The 15,305-nt window shown below is 44.3% G+C and overlaps 1 protein-coding gene across 5 annotated transcripts in view; it reads right to left on the bottom strand.

The window, feature by feature from the left end:
* Positions 1-15,305, bottom strand: part of LOC143283114 (anoctamin-1-like) — a 358,246-nt gene that overhangs the window by 141,738 nt on the left and 201,203 nt on the right. The window lies entirely within an intron of this gene.

The raw sequence follows: 15,305 nt of genomic DNA, 5'->3' as shown, positions 1-15,305 counted from the left end.
TGGGTCACTCCACAATCGAATGGTATGATTGGTCAGCCTCGGATGTGTGGCCTGTCTCGCACACACGCTGGCAAAGTCACTGACCGGTCGTCTGCTCGCGTGCCAGCCTGTTAGCAAAGCGGCCTCTTCTCAGAATGTTGTGAAGCGAACAAGGCAGAGACGGCAATGTTTTAGGGTTGCCGAAGTACTTGAAATGCTACAAACTGAAGGGTCGGACATTGAAGAGGTGGATGATGATGAAGAAGAAAGCGAATTTAATGCAGAAAGCGAGCATGGGTATGGTGATTCAGGTTGAAAAATTGGCAGTATTTTCTACATATGGCAAAACTGTAAAAATAAGATGAGAAATTTGATTTTTTTTTTTATATGTAATAGCTCAATACGTAATAAACCAGTTCTGAAAGTTTCATTTTCTTACACAGTATTTTGTATTTTTTGTAATTTTTTTCCAAGCCCCTACAAATGGGCCGTCTGTGGGGAAAAGCAAGGGAGAAAACTTGTCGTCCTGAGTGAGTTAAAAGGCATTTAAAGGCTTTACAGCTATCCAAAATTGAAAAATTCATTTCAAAAAATATTCAAAAGGTGCAAGGTGAATCACTGATTTGGTTATGTTATATCTAAAAACATACCGGTCAAATAAACTCACAAAACCACACATTTTCTTTCTAAAGATACGGAATAGTGTAAAATAACTATCTTGAGCTTGTGTGTGTGTGTGTGTGTGTGTGTGTGTGTGTGTGTGTTGCTTTCAATGCATCTCTGTGTGTGTGCTCTCACGTGTGTGTTCGTTCTTTAGTTTAGCATCTTTTCACTATCAGTGATATTAGACAATTCACGTGTGTGTGTGTGTGTGTGTGTGTTCAATTTAGGTCTATGTGAAAGTATGTGCGTTTGTGTGTATGTATGTGTGCGTGTGCGCACATGTGTGTTTGTGTAAAAGTGTGTTGTGCATGCATGTGGATTTTTTCAATGCAACTCTCTGTGTGTGCATGTGTGTATGTGTGATGGTGTGTGTGTGTGCATGTTTTTTCAATTGAACTGTGAGCCCATGTGAGCGAGAAATTTAAAGTGTCACGGAAACATGCAATGTTGGCAATGACATGATATTGTAAAATGCATAGAGCTTCAAGAATATGCGCTATAGTAAAACATCTTAATAAATATATAAATAAAAAGTAAATGAATAAACATTTCTTGAGACAATACGGACATAATAAAATATGTGACGGATGTTTTCACATTCTTTTAAAAGAACTGCTAAATCAGTGTATTACTGATGATTTTTTTTTTTTTTTTTTTTTTTTTTTTAGCCTCTATTCATTTTTTAAACTATGCAGCTTTTTTTTTTTTTTTTCAACAAAGTGAGTCGTATTTACATATTCTGAACAAGCAAGGCTATATAAGGTTTAACAAGACAAAAATGTAGGCTACAAAAATCATAATCTGTGAAATGAAGAAGACATGGAGGTGGACACATCATTTGACAACAGCTCAATGTGAGCACGTGAAAATGGGGAGTTAGGCCCTGATGAGACACACAACCCTGACACGAATACCTTGACCTTCATAAAGAGACATGTGTGAACAGAACTCACTTAAAATTGTCGCCATTTTGCTTGCGACACGCCTTGCTTCAAGATGTACATCATGTGGATCAATTAAAGCAAAAAGACTTTCCAATACACATTGGTCTTTTGACTAATTTCTACAGGTAAGGAAATCTCCCAGATTCATATGTAGTTATTTGTTATTATTGTTACGTTTTTTTGTTTTTGTTTTTGTTGGGGGGGTTTTCAGGGGGGTGGGGGGCGGGCGGGGTCCCCTTTTTCTTTTGTTTAAAATACTTTTTTTCTTTGTGCTCTGCACATGGCTTTCTTCATTGACCAAAAAAAAACCCACCCCAAAACAAACAAACAAACAAAAAACAACATAAAATAATAACAATCATACTAATCATACTAATAATGATAGTAATACTGATGGTAGCAAAGCGAAATATTCAAATAGAAAAGAACACATTGTGTGATAAAGAAAATGGAGATAGAAATAGTCCCATTCATGCCTCTTTTGTGTGAGGGTTTTCTAATGATGGACATTTGTTGCGTACTTTAATATTCTGCATGTGCATACGTATGTCTGGGTTTTTTTTTATGCATTAGTGTGCCGTGTATGTGACAGTTTCACCCAATTCTTCCTCAAAAGATAGTAGGCCTCCTTCGGTCATGGCTGACCATGGATAGAGTATATCCAACCTAATGTCTAACTGGGCTGTCTGCTTGGACCAAGCAGCGTCGCCTGTGACTGTAGAGACCGATGCAAGAGAGACGGTCTCTGTCGCAGCAGTCACAGGTGTAAGCTGATGCTGGTCTGTTGGCTGCCGTCCCTTTTCTGCAAGCTCGCTTTTCTGCTGCAGCAGCTGACAGTTTGTCCTCACCAATCCGTAGCTGATTCTTGAGAGTGCTTCTCCAGCTGTTGCGGTCATCTGCAAGGTCCTCCCAGGAATAAGTGTTGATCTCAAGCGCCTTCATGTCACGTTTGCAAACGTCTTTGTATATCAGCTGTGGGCGGCCAATGCTTCTCGGCCCCAAGGCAAGCTCTCCAAACAAGATGTCTTTTGGGATGCGGCCATCTTCCATGCGGCGAACATGGCCCAGCCAGCGCAGCCAACGCTGTCTCAGCATGGTATACATGGTCGGGAGGCCAGCGTGAGTCAGGACTTCGGTGTTTGCCACCTTGTCTTGCCAGGAGATGCTGAGTATGCGCCATAGGCTTTCAGGTGGAAGGTACTGAGCCTTTTCTCCTGACGAACATGTGTGGTCCACGCCTCACTGCCATACAGCAAGGTGCTGAGGATGCAGGCGTTGTATACAGCCATCTTTGTCTTTGTGGTCAGCTTGGGATTTGTCTACACTCTTTGTGTGAGGCGGGCTAGCATTGTGGCTGCCTTCCTGATTCTCTTGTCGATCTCGGTGTCAAGGGAGAGGTTGTCGGTGATGGTGGACCCAAGGTAAGTGAATTGATGGATGGCTTCAAGCTTGTAGTCATCAATGGTGATGGCTGGTGGAGATGACGTGTCTTCGCCTAGGACGTTTGTCTTCTTGAGACTGATGGTCAGACCAAAATCTTTGCAGGTCTGGGAGAAGCGGTCCATTAGTGACAGCAAGTCCCACTGGGTGTGGGTCACAACTGCGGCATCGTCGGCAAAGAGCATGCCTCTGATGAGGGCTTCGCAGTCTTTTATCCGTGCTCTGAGGCAGGCAAGATTGAAGAGCCTGCCATCTGATCTGGTCCACAGGTAGATCCTTCTTGCGGTGTGCTGAATGCATGCCTCAGGAGAAGAGCAAAGAAGATTCCAAATAGGGTGGGGGTGAGGACGCAGCCTTGTTTGACACCACTGCGTACGTCGAAGGGCTTCAAGAGGTTACCATTAAATTGCACCGTCCCTTTCATGTTGGAGTGGAAGGACTCAATCAGGCTGTGCAGTTTGGGGGGGCAGCTGATCTTTCAAAGAGCCCTGAAAAGGCTGTCTCTGCTGACTAGGTCAAAGGCCTTGGTGAGGTCAATGAATGCGACATACAGAGGCATCCTATGCTCTCTGCACTTCTCCTGGATTTGGCGAAGGGAGAAGATCATGTCTACCGTGGATCTCTCTGTTTGGAAACCGCACTGTGATTTCGGGTAAACGCGTTCAGCCAGTTTCTGCAGGCGGATTAGAAGGACCCGAGCGTAGACTTTGCCTACAATGCTGAGAAGCAAGATGCCTATGTATTTGTTGCAGTCGCTCCTTTCACCCTTGTTTTTGTACAGGGTGATGATCTTGGCATCCCTCATGTCCTGCGGTACGGCTCCCACATTCCAGCACTGACAGACGACTGTGTGCAGAGGATGCAGAAGAGTAGTCTTGCAGTGTTTAATGAGGTCTGGGGGAATTCCATCACTGCCAGGTGCCTTGCCTGATGTCAGGCTGTTAATGGCCTTGCTGAGTTCATCCTCAGTTGGCTCTGCGTCAAGTTCTTCCATGACCGGCATGCACTTGATGGCATCGAGGGCTGAGTTGGACACCAAGTTTTTTGTGGAGTAGAGGTTGGAGTAGTGTTCTGCCCATCTCTCCATCTGCTGGCTAGGATTGTTGATTACTTCCCCAGTGGAGGATTTGATCGGGGCAGTCTTGCTCTGTGTTGGTCCCAGTGCCTTCTTGATGCCATCATACATCCCTCGGATGTTGCCTCTTTCAGCAGCATTCTGTATCTCTTCGCTGAGCTCTGTCCAGTACTCATTTGCACATTACCTGGCGTTAAGCTGAACCTTACTTCTGGCGGCCCTGAGGATTTGCAGGTTCTTCTCACTGGGTGACCGTTTGTACTCGGTGAGTGCAGCACGCTTGGCCTCAATAATGGGAGTCATCTCTGATGATCTGGCCTCAAACCAGTTGTGGGACTTTGTGGTTTTCTTCCCAAAGGTGGCCATAGCAATGCGGTGCACTGTGTCTCGTAGCGTTTCCCATCTTTCTGTTGCAGAGTCTCTCGGCTGCAACACATCAAATTCTCTCAAAGGCCTCTGCGAACTGTTCTACAAGGTCTGGCTGAGACATCTTGCTGACGTCAGTGAGAGTTCCCATATTTCTTTGAGCAGTGGAACTTCTTTGGTTGCAGTCTGATCTTGCAGCATACCAGAGAGTTGTCCGTGTCGCAGTCTGCGCTGTGGTAAGAGCAAGTGTGGAGGTTTTTGATGGCAGCTTGTCTTACTAGGATCAGATCCAGTTGGTGCCAATGTTCTAAGCGCGGGTGCCTCCAGGAGACTTTGTGTTGGGGCTTCGTTCTGAAGAAGGAGTTGGCGATGCACACTTCATGGCAGGCACAAAACTCAAGTAGGTGCTGTCCATTCTCGTTCATTTTCCCCACTCCAAAGGAACCGAGACAGGAGGGCCATGAATCATTGTCTGCACCCACTCTGGCATTGAAGTCGCCCAGGAGAAAAAGTTGTTCTGTCCTGGGGATGTTCCTTATGGATGATGCGAGATTTTCGTGGAACTCATCCTTGGCGTCTGGAGGGGCAGACAGAGTTGGAGCATATGCGCCGACGAGAGTGACACCGCTTTCGGAGGTGTTGAGGCGGAGAGTCAGGAGTCATTCTGAACCGCCACTGCCTGGTTCAATCATGTTCAGCAGGCTGTTCCTGACTGCAAAGCCTACTCTGTACTCTCTTGGGGCATCAGAGCTCTTTCCTTGCCAGAAGAATGTGTAGTCCCTCTCTTTTAGTGTTCCTGAGTCAGCCAGTTGTGTTTCCTGCAGAGTGGCAATGTCCACATTTAGTCTCTTCAGCTTGCTGTTTATGGCAGCCGTCTTTCTGGCGTCACCATGTCTTGCAGATCTTGGGAGAGCCCAGACATCGTTGTCCGGACATTCCAACAGCCCAGTTTCATTGTTTTTCTTTTTGCCTGGTGTGGAAATTAACGACCTGCTTGTCAGATATTCTCCTAATCTTCATACACCCATAGAAGAAGGCAGGTCATTGCGGGACAGCACCTAATTGGCTGGGGGCTGCCCAGCTTGGGCGGGCGGTAGCTGTCCAGTGGGACGTGAGGGTCCCTCCCACCGTCAAAAGCAACCCCTGGCGTCAGCTCTACGCCAATTGAGTGCTAACTTATAACTGGTAACTGTTACTTCATGCGTTGTCCCGATGCTAGTGCTAGTAGCGAAGCTGGAGTGTCCTCTCCAGGTTGTAGGTGCAAGGTGTTTGTGGATGGATGGACGGATATAAGCCTGGGCAATGTAATATGAAAGACAAGCTGTTGCCCATGCTGCTTGTCCCCCCTCTCCACCTCGCTGACAGATCCAAAGGAACAGCAAGGCTGTTACGTTTTGGTGCCAACGCGGCTGCAGGAGCTGTCGGAAAGTGACAAAGTTTGCCATCCAACCGCCTTAGGGACCCCGCACCGAATTTTCTGTCAGGGTTTACTCCCTTAGCTAGGTGGCCGCAGGTAGCTCTCTAAAGCTGGCGCCCTTTGATGGGTCATTTATTTCCACCAGGGTGTTTAGCCACCCTACTCACCATCCTCCTGAGAGGACTGGTGGGGGTGCTGGTTTAGTTGCCAGCAATTCGACCCTGTGACAGGTAGTACTAGGATCCAGGTTACCAGTAGCAGATATGTCTATCTGACCTGACTGACTTCCGTCAGACAACACTAACAAAAAACATTACACAAGCAACAGACGATTTCTTGAAAGATGAACAATTCACAAAGTTATATCAAGATGAAACATCATTATGTTAAGGACTTATTAAAGAAGAAGAAGCCAGCAACGCACTGAAACAAATGAAAAATGGGTCGTCTCCAGGTAGTGATGGGTTAAGCTCTGAATTCATGAAATTCTTTTGGATTAAACTAAAAAAGCTTGTAACTAATTCTTTCCATGAATCATTTGTAGACGAAGAAATGTCTTATACATAGAGACATAGAATAATCAAACTTTTACACAAAGGAAAAGAATTATCAAGTAATGAATTAGATCACAGGAGACCAATAACTCTAATGAACACAGACTATAAAATAATGGCAAAAGCGCTTGCGAACAGATTAAGTAAAGTTATATATAAATTAATTAATCCGGACCAGGTTGGATACTTGAAAGGAAGAAACATTTCGTCTATAATTAGATCCATCGAGGATGTTATTGATTATCTGAACCTTACAAACGAATCAGGATATCTCCTCACCCTAGATTATTAGAAAGCATTTGACTCAGTTTCACAAGATTATCTGTTGCATACATTTAGAGTATTTGGGTTTGGTGAACTGTAAAATGGGTTAATATTTTGAACAAAAATACATTGAGCAGTATCAGTCACAGAGGATGGATTTCACAGCCCTTTCCCGTTACATGTGGCATCAGACTGGGATGCCCATTTTCACCCTTAGCTTTCATTTTAGCTATAGAAATACTGGCAATCAAGATTAGAAACAGCAATATAAAAGGAATAAAACTTCCTACTGAAAGACAAATTGACAAGCAAATGAAAATAAAACTAGCGGATGATAGAACTCTTCTTATGAAAAACAAAGATGACATGTTAAAAGCTTCCAACATCATAAATGATTTCTCCACATTCTCAGGCTTGGTATTAAATCAAAGGAAAACTAAGGCCATGAAACTGGGCACAGGTTGTGAAGACCAAAACCTTCCTTTTGAAGTAACAAAAATGATAAAGATATTAGGTATTTACTTTCAAAATTCCAACCTAAAATAAAAAATTGGGGGGGAAAAAAGGAACAAAGGATAAAATTTGGGTTGTGAAAAAAACTCTGGAAAAAAAAGGGAAATTTTTTAAAAAAAAAATTGGGCTTGAGCCCCCCCCAAAAGATTGGGGGGCCCCCGGTTAAAATCTAAAGATAAAAAAACACCCCAATTTAAAAAATCCCCCAAAAAACTTTCCATAAAGAAAAAAATTAAAGTTTCCTTAACTAAAAAACGTTATTTCTTTAAAGAATCCCACCCCCCAAGGGGCCCAAAAAAAATTTCCCAAAACCCCTTTAAACCCGGTTAAAAACCCAAAACAAAAAACTTTTTCTTTAGAGGTCTCACGGGAAAAAGGGGGCCCTCCCCCCCAAAGTAAAAAAAAAAGGGCCCCGTACCGGTCTACGCAACCCCCTCCCCTCCCCCCGAAGGGGGTCAGGCCGCAAAAAAGGGTTTTCCCGGGGTTTCCCCTTTCCCTTGATATTTTAACTTTGGCCCTTCCATTCAGCCCTTTTATCACAAAAGGAAAATCTTTTTCGCGATCCGGAGCGGTGCCCTTTTTAAAACCAAAATGCCGGCCCCAGGGGAAAAAACCTCACCTTTTTTTAAAGGGAAAATTTCCAGTTTTTGGGGGTTTCCCGGGCTTGCCCCGGGGGTGACAGGGGAAAAAAAAAAACCCTCTTTTTTTTCAAGAAAAAAATTTTTTAAAAAGCAGAAACCGGCGGCATTCCGGGTGAACCGGGGGAATTTTTTTGGGGGGAAACCCGCAGACGGCTCCCCCCCTGTAAACCGCTAAGGTTTAAAAGGGGGGTGGAAACCGAAAAAGGGTTCGGGCCAAAAAGGGGGCCTTGGAAAAAGGGGAAATGAAGGGGCCTCATTTTGGAAAAGCCCCGGGGGTTTGTGGGCAGAGAAACCGGTGCCACCCTCCCAGATCGTTTTTCAAAGTGGGTAATGGGGGGGGTGGGGCTTTGGGTTGCTGAAACATCAAAAGGGTTTAAACCCCAAAACGGTTGGGGTTCAGGTTTAAAAAAAAATTTTATCCTTTCATCTGGGGGGGAAGACTCCCCCCCCAAAAACCTGTGCCGGGGGGTTAAACCCCTAAGCGGCGGGCCCTTGGGGTTCGGGTCCCTTTAAGGGGACGGTTGGGGAAAACCCCACCCATTTTTGGGGCCCGGGGCCCCTTTGGGAAGGGGAGCCTTTTCACACCCCATTCTTTTGGCCCCCCGGGGTTTTGGGGGGAAAAAAACCCCCTTTTGGCCCCAAAAACGGTTCCCCTTACCCCCGTTGGTGGAGCCCAACGGATTGGGGGTAAAGGCAATTTTTAAAAAGGGTATTTTTTTTTGGGAAACTTTAAAACCACCCCTAAACCTGGTTTTTGCCCGGGGAAACCGTGCGATCGGGCCCAAAAAGGGCCCCCAAAAAAGAAAACACCAAAAGCGAGGTGGCCTTTTTCTTGACACATAATTTTTTTAAAAAGACCCGGGCGCGGATGCTCCCCTCGGGAAACCCCCCCTCCGGGAAGCAAAGGGGGGTCCGACTTCCCCGGAATTGTCTTTTTTAAAAGGGGGGCCGGGTGCCCCCAACCAGCTTGTCAAGCCCAAAAAATTAACCCTTTTTATGAATTTCCCCTTTAAAAAATTGGGAACATGTTGTTGTTTCCCAAAAGCTTTTTCATTTTCCAAAAACCCAATTCAGGTAGAGCATTTTCCCCCCTTTCCCGGGGCCTTTGTTTAACCCCACCTTTTTAAACCTTTTTCCACAGGAAATGGCGTGCTTGGGGGAGGGGGGTTGGGGGGGGTTTTTTTTTCCCCTTTTTAAGGGGAATTGATTTTCCCCGGGGGGGGGGGAAAAGAGGGCCCATTTTTTAAAATTGAGGGGCCCCGGTTTGGGGAAGGGTTTGGGGAATTTTTTCCCCCCCCCCCCGGGGGAACCGAAGGTCTAACATTTTTTTTCCTTTGGGTGAAGGGGGTTTAACCTTTAGGGGGTTTAAAAGGGGTTTTTGAAAATTTTTTTTTTTTAAAAAAAAGGGGTTTGAATTCAGCTGTTCTTTGTACAAGCTTAACGTTTTTTTCTTGAAAGGGGAAAGTTTAAAGGGGAAAAGGGGCCCCTTTTTTCCCTTTAATTTTTTTTTTCCCTCCCATTTTTTTTTTTTTAAAAAAAATCTCTCCTGATTCCCCTTTTTTAAAAAAAACCCTTTTTTTCCCCTCGTTTTAAAACAATCTACTTTTTCCCCCCAAAACCTTTTCCTCCCCCCTTTTCCCCCCAAAATTTCCCAACCACCAAACCTACTTATTTAACTTCTTTTTCCAATAAAAAACCCTTTACCCCTCTTTAAAAACTGCTTCCTCATCCCCCACCTTTTTTAAAAAAACTATCTTTTCCATTCCTTTCCAAATCATTTTTCCCCATCCCCAACCAAATTAAACCCCTTTAACTGTCCCTTTCCCTCATCCAAAACATACCAAACCACGAAAAACAAATTTTCCAAGGACAATTAATAAAACCCCTTAAAACCCCCCCAAAAAAAAAATTTTCAAAAAACCTCCATTCATCACCCCCCAAAAGGGGGGGGTTTTCCTTAACCCAAAAAAAAAAAAAAAAAAAAAAAAAAAATTTTTTTTTTTTTAAAAAAAAACAAACATTCCCCTTCCCATAAATTTTAAAAAAAACCCCGGAAAAAAAAAAACCTTTTTTTCTCAAGCTGACTCCCCCCCCCCTTAAAATTAAAAAACTTCAAAAAACCAAAAAAAAACCACCCCCCAAAAACCCCCCCTTTTCGGTTAGGGTTTTAAAAACATTAAACCAAAAAAAACCCCACCCCCCCCCGCAGAGGTTTCCACGAAAAAGCACGGGAGTTCCGAAAAGGGGGAACCCCCATTTGGGGACACTGCCTTAAAAATTAAAAAAAAAAAACCCAACCTTTCCTCCCCCGGGACTGCCGCACAGGTGGGAAGGGGTGGACCGGCGCTCCCCCCAAGGGCCCATTTTGGAGGGGAAGTCGCCTTTCCGTTCCTTGGATCGCGGGGCCGGACGTCCCCATCCGGGTTGCAAGGGGCGTCCGACCCTAGGGGACGCGGCCTCCCCCCTGTTTTCCCTTTCCCCAAAGAAGGAAATTTTTTTTTTTTGTCTTGACTTTTTGTTTTTTTTCTTTTTTCCAGGGGGGTTGGGCTTTCGATGAGGACGGGGGCCATCTCCCCCAGTTGCACACCGGGGGTTTATTGACGCAACGCCTGGGGCCGCCTTCGAACAGGGGCCCCGCCTTCCCCTTTTCGGTCCTCACGTGTCCCATTTCTGGGACTTAAAGCACTCAGAGGGGACGGCCCAACTTTCCACCATCAGGTTCCACCCCAAATTTCCCTTGGGGGCTCCGGGGAAAAGGTAGGGGAAGAAAGTTGGTCGGGACTCTGCCCACCCCTTCCTCACCATCACCCTGTACACGTCGGTCACTTCCCTGAGAGGACAGCTCGCTCTTGATTTCAGCCTCAGACACACCTTTCAACTCCGGCATCTGATGACCCCCTTTGAGCATTTGAGACCTTTGTGAGGGGAAACCCTCACCGCCCTATCCACGAAAGTGGTCGCCTTGAGAAGGAGCTGTGTCTGCCTTTTGGACTCTCCGTCTCCACTAAAAATGCTCTGCTCCTCAGCCTCGTGATGGACTTCAGCGATCCTGCCAGACACTGAAAGCCCTTCTGGATAGCGAAGGGGCTGAGAGGCCGACACGGCTTGTCGTCATCAGCGCCCTCCATCACAAGCCACGAGGCCAAGAATCCAGAGGTCTCAACGACCTCCGAATCAGAGTCTGAGTCGTCCGTTCCTTGCCGTCGTCTTTTACCAGAGTTAGGGGGGTGTGATTTTTTGGAAGTCATGTTGAAAAAAATGTAAATTCATCCCTCCCTTACCCACCCACCAGGGGGTCCAACTTAGGGGCCAGGGTCAAGGGAACACCAGCTTGACCCTTCCAGGTTTCAGGAGGGATATACGACCAACAGTCTAGCTCCAACGTGTTCCCCGCCGATCATGCCCAGCTCCCGGGGACAGAGAACCGAGCACTACGGGGGGTTATCTTTGGCTAGCCACTAAACTGCCAGTCTTGACCCAGCCCCACGAAGGGGTAGCCGATTGACACACACGGGCCAATGTGTGCCGCCTGTCCTTAGGAGAGGTCCGAGCCAAAGGGATGTGTTTGAGAGCAGCGTGCTCTCTCAATCCCCAGGATCTCATTCCCCTCCATCAACAGGTCACGCCGCACGGCAAACACGGCGGGCCTGAAGAAGGGCCGCAGAGAAAAAAAGAATGTGGAAAAGAAGGCTTGATGGGGAGCTGAGGACAGAAAAGAGGCAGTAAAAAGAAGAATATGAGAACAGCGAAAGGGGACAGTGGGGTCACGTTTTAGTTTGGGCCTCACTCACGACCTGTTTCGGCATGGGATCCCTATCAGGGGCATCAGTACAAAACCACCACTTATTCAGCCCAACAGCTACGTAGGCTGTCAATTAAGACCTGGACCAGAGCACCAAACCCCAAGAAGCACTGATGCCCCCGCCGACATAGCTCGCTCGATCACTGGCCACTAAGCCTCCCGACCACGACAAGGTAGTGACCCTCCCGTGAGAGGGTCAAGAGAACACCAGCCTGACCCCCTCCAGGTTCGGGAGGGGTGAAATCTCTTCTGTAAGTCAGTTACGTATGTTATGTTATGAAAATATACAAACTCTTTAACCAAGTTCATTTGGCAAAGAAAAACACACAAATAGAAAAGCATATGAAAAAATAAAAATGAAGGTAATGGAAGGAAATTATGACATAGGGGGATTAAGAATGATAAAGAAGGGTCAGTTTACAAAAGTGTTTTTATGCTCCAATGGGTTGGAAAACTTTTCAACACTGCAGATGAAAACTGGAGTTACATCCCAAAATGGCAGTTTAAACAATTTGGAAAATGACCAAAGGTTCTCGACCGTAAACTGCAGACCTAACCATTAAAATAAATTGATAATATTGCAAATGAATTCTGGAGAAGTTCTCCGTACATATTTAGAAACCAAACCAATAGAATCAGCAGAAAACGTACAGTTTCACAATTTTCAAATCAATTTTTGTGAATAATAGTCTCATACAATTTAGAAAAAAGTACTATATTATTCTTTCCTAACTGGTCTAAGATTGGAATAGACAGAATTATGATATGATTAAAATAGAAGATAAAAGACCATATACATTGGAGGGAAATCCAAAGGAAAGTACTTCAAAACAATGCTGGCACTTATTTTGAATATCATGCTTTAATGAATACAATTCCAGCAGAATGGAAAGAATGGATCAGACAGGCAGACACACAAATTCACACTTTGACAAATGAGAGAAATTTTGCAAACAACTTTAATGATAAACCAAAAGTAATATCAAAATATTTAGATAATCAACAAATGACAGAGATACAAGAAATCAGTGTGCATGTGGATTCTGGAAAAGAAAATTTGGCATTGAATTAAATAAGGATATCTAGCCAATCCCTCATTTTGCAACAAAAGACAGTAAGACTGCGTGAACTGCAATGGAAGATCCTCCATAACATATACCCAACAATATTCTGCTACATAAAATGAATGTGACTGATGACAATAAATGCGTGACTTGCAAAGATGTGGTAGATTTTATTGAACACTTCTTTTTTGAATGCCCAAATGTCAATAATTTTTGGAAAGCAGTTAAAACGTTATGTATGCAGTAACATTAGGAGAAAAAAGTACAACTGACAGTAAAACGAAGTCTTGTTTGGTTTTCAAAACAATTAAAAACTACACGGTAAATACTATAAACAGAATAATACTTATTGGAAAGATGTGTATAAGTATTTCCAAGAAAACTAAAACAACTCCAATCCTTGTAATTTTTTAACAGCAAGTCTCACGTTGGTCCACCATCACCAACAACCTCTCCCTTGACACCGAGATCGACAAGAGGATCAGGAAGGCAGCCACAACGCTAGCCCGCCTCACACAAAGAGTGTGGACAAATCCCATGCTGACCACGAAGACAAAGATGGCTGTATACAATGCCTACGTCCTCAGCACCTTGATGTATGGCAGTGAGGCGTGGACCACACATGCTCGTCAGGAGAAAAGGCACAATATCTTACACCTGAGAAGCCTACGGCCATACTCGGCATCTCCTGATAAGACAAGGTGACAAAACACCTAAGTCCGACTCGCGCTGGCCTCCCGACCATGTATACCATGCTGAGACAGCGTCGGCTTCGCTGGCTGGGCCACGTTCGCCGCATGGAAGATGGTCGCATCCCCAAAAGACATCCTTTATGGAGAGCTTGCCACGGGGCCGAGAAGCATCGGCCACCCACAGCTGAGATACAAAGACGTTTGCAAACGTGACATGAAGGTGCTTGAGATCAACACTGAGTCCTGGGAGGACCTTGCAGATGACCGCAACAGCTGGAGAAGCACTCTCAAGAATCTGCTACGGATTGGTGAGGACAAACTGTCAGCTGCTGCAGCAGAAAAGCGAGCTCGCAGAAAAGGGACGGCAGCCAACAGACCAGCATCAGCTTACACATGTGACCGCTGTGACAGAGACTCTCTCTCTCGCATCAGTCTCTACAGTCACAGGCGACGCTGCTTGGTCCAAGCAGACAGCCCAATTAGACATTAGGTCGGATATACTCTATCCATGGTCAGCCATGACCGAAGGAGGCCTACTACTACTACTGTCTGACTGTAGAGATCTGAATAAAATCTGACTTGTTCTTCTAATATTTCCATTTGGTTAGATATTATTTCTCCATTGTTCTTACAAATACTTGTCATAACACTCATATCTGATCTAGATTTTTCTAAGCAGAGGAAGAATTTTGTGCTTTTTTCTCCTTCCTCAATCAATTTTTCCCCGAGCTCTTTCCTGTGCACCTTTTGTTTTATTGAGCTAAAAAATCTCGAGTTGTTGTTTTATGCTTAAAATATTTTGTGTACCTCTTCATTGTTGTGACCATTCAATAACTGATTTAACTGTTTTAACTGATTTAACTGTTTTAGTGGTATTCGTTATTTTTTTTCTTGCATGCATTATTTTTACCATACTGAATGCAAAACCACTTTATTTTTATTTTGCACAGTTCCCATAATTCTACTGACTTACCTTGGTATACTGTTCCATTTTCATCCATAAACTGATCAAGAAAGTTGTTCACTGACTGTACAAAAAAAGGGTCTTTCAAAAGTGAGTTGTTGAAATGCCAGTACCCTGGACCTCTTTCAAACCTGGAAAAAGTAAGTTCTGTAATAATTGCCTTATGGTCAGTATTGGAGATAAACATATTATTACAACTGACAATATATTGTGATATATCTTGACTAGCAAAAACATCATCAAGTCTGCAAACTATGAATGGGTTGTATCTACACCAGGTGTAGTCTCTCTCAGTTTCATGAAGTAATCTCCAGACATCCTGAACACTGAGGGCAACAACTGTTTCTTCAAGACCAACAATTTCTGCTTTTGGATGGGATGACCTGAAATTATGTCTAGCTCAGTGTTGACTGCTGTGTTAAAATCACCCATTATCAATAATCATTCATTAGCATAATCTTTCAATGTATTCTGGAGTGTTTTGAAAAAAGAGAGTTTCTCAACATTTTCAATAGATGCATAAACATTAGCTATGGTGAAAGTTACTTCTTCTGTGACAACTGAAACAATTAATAATCTGTCGATTTCTTTTACAAGTTGAACATTTCCTGTAAAGTGTTTTGATATCATGATCATCTCCCCTTTGGAATGACCTGTCCCTTCGTGATATGATTTTTCCACCCCATTCCCTTTCCCACAAATCTGCAGTTTTCTTTATAATGTGAGCTTCTTTGATACAGATAATATCAAGTTTTTGTTTTTTTAGGATATTGAATATAGATTTCCGCTTTAATTTATTATTCAATCCTCTGGCATTAACAGAACCAAGTCTAATAACATCCATTTAGCGAGACTTCCAGTTGGCTTCCGATGTCGGCAGGTCAGACATTGTTTGCTCCCATCTATTTCTTAACCCTTTCACTGCCA

The sequence above is a fragment of the Babylonia areolata genome, chromosome 6 (genome assembly GCF_041734735.1).
Source record: "Babylonia areolata isolate BAREFJ2019XMU chromosome 6, ASM4173473v1, whole genome shotgun sequence".
Taxonomy (NCBI): domain Eukaryota; kingdom Metazoa; phylum Mollusca; class Gastropoda; order Neogastropoda; family Buccinidae; genus Babylonia; species Babylonia areolata.
This window is presented reverse-complemented; position numbering and strand designations above follow the sequence as displayed.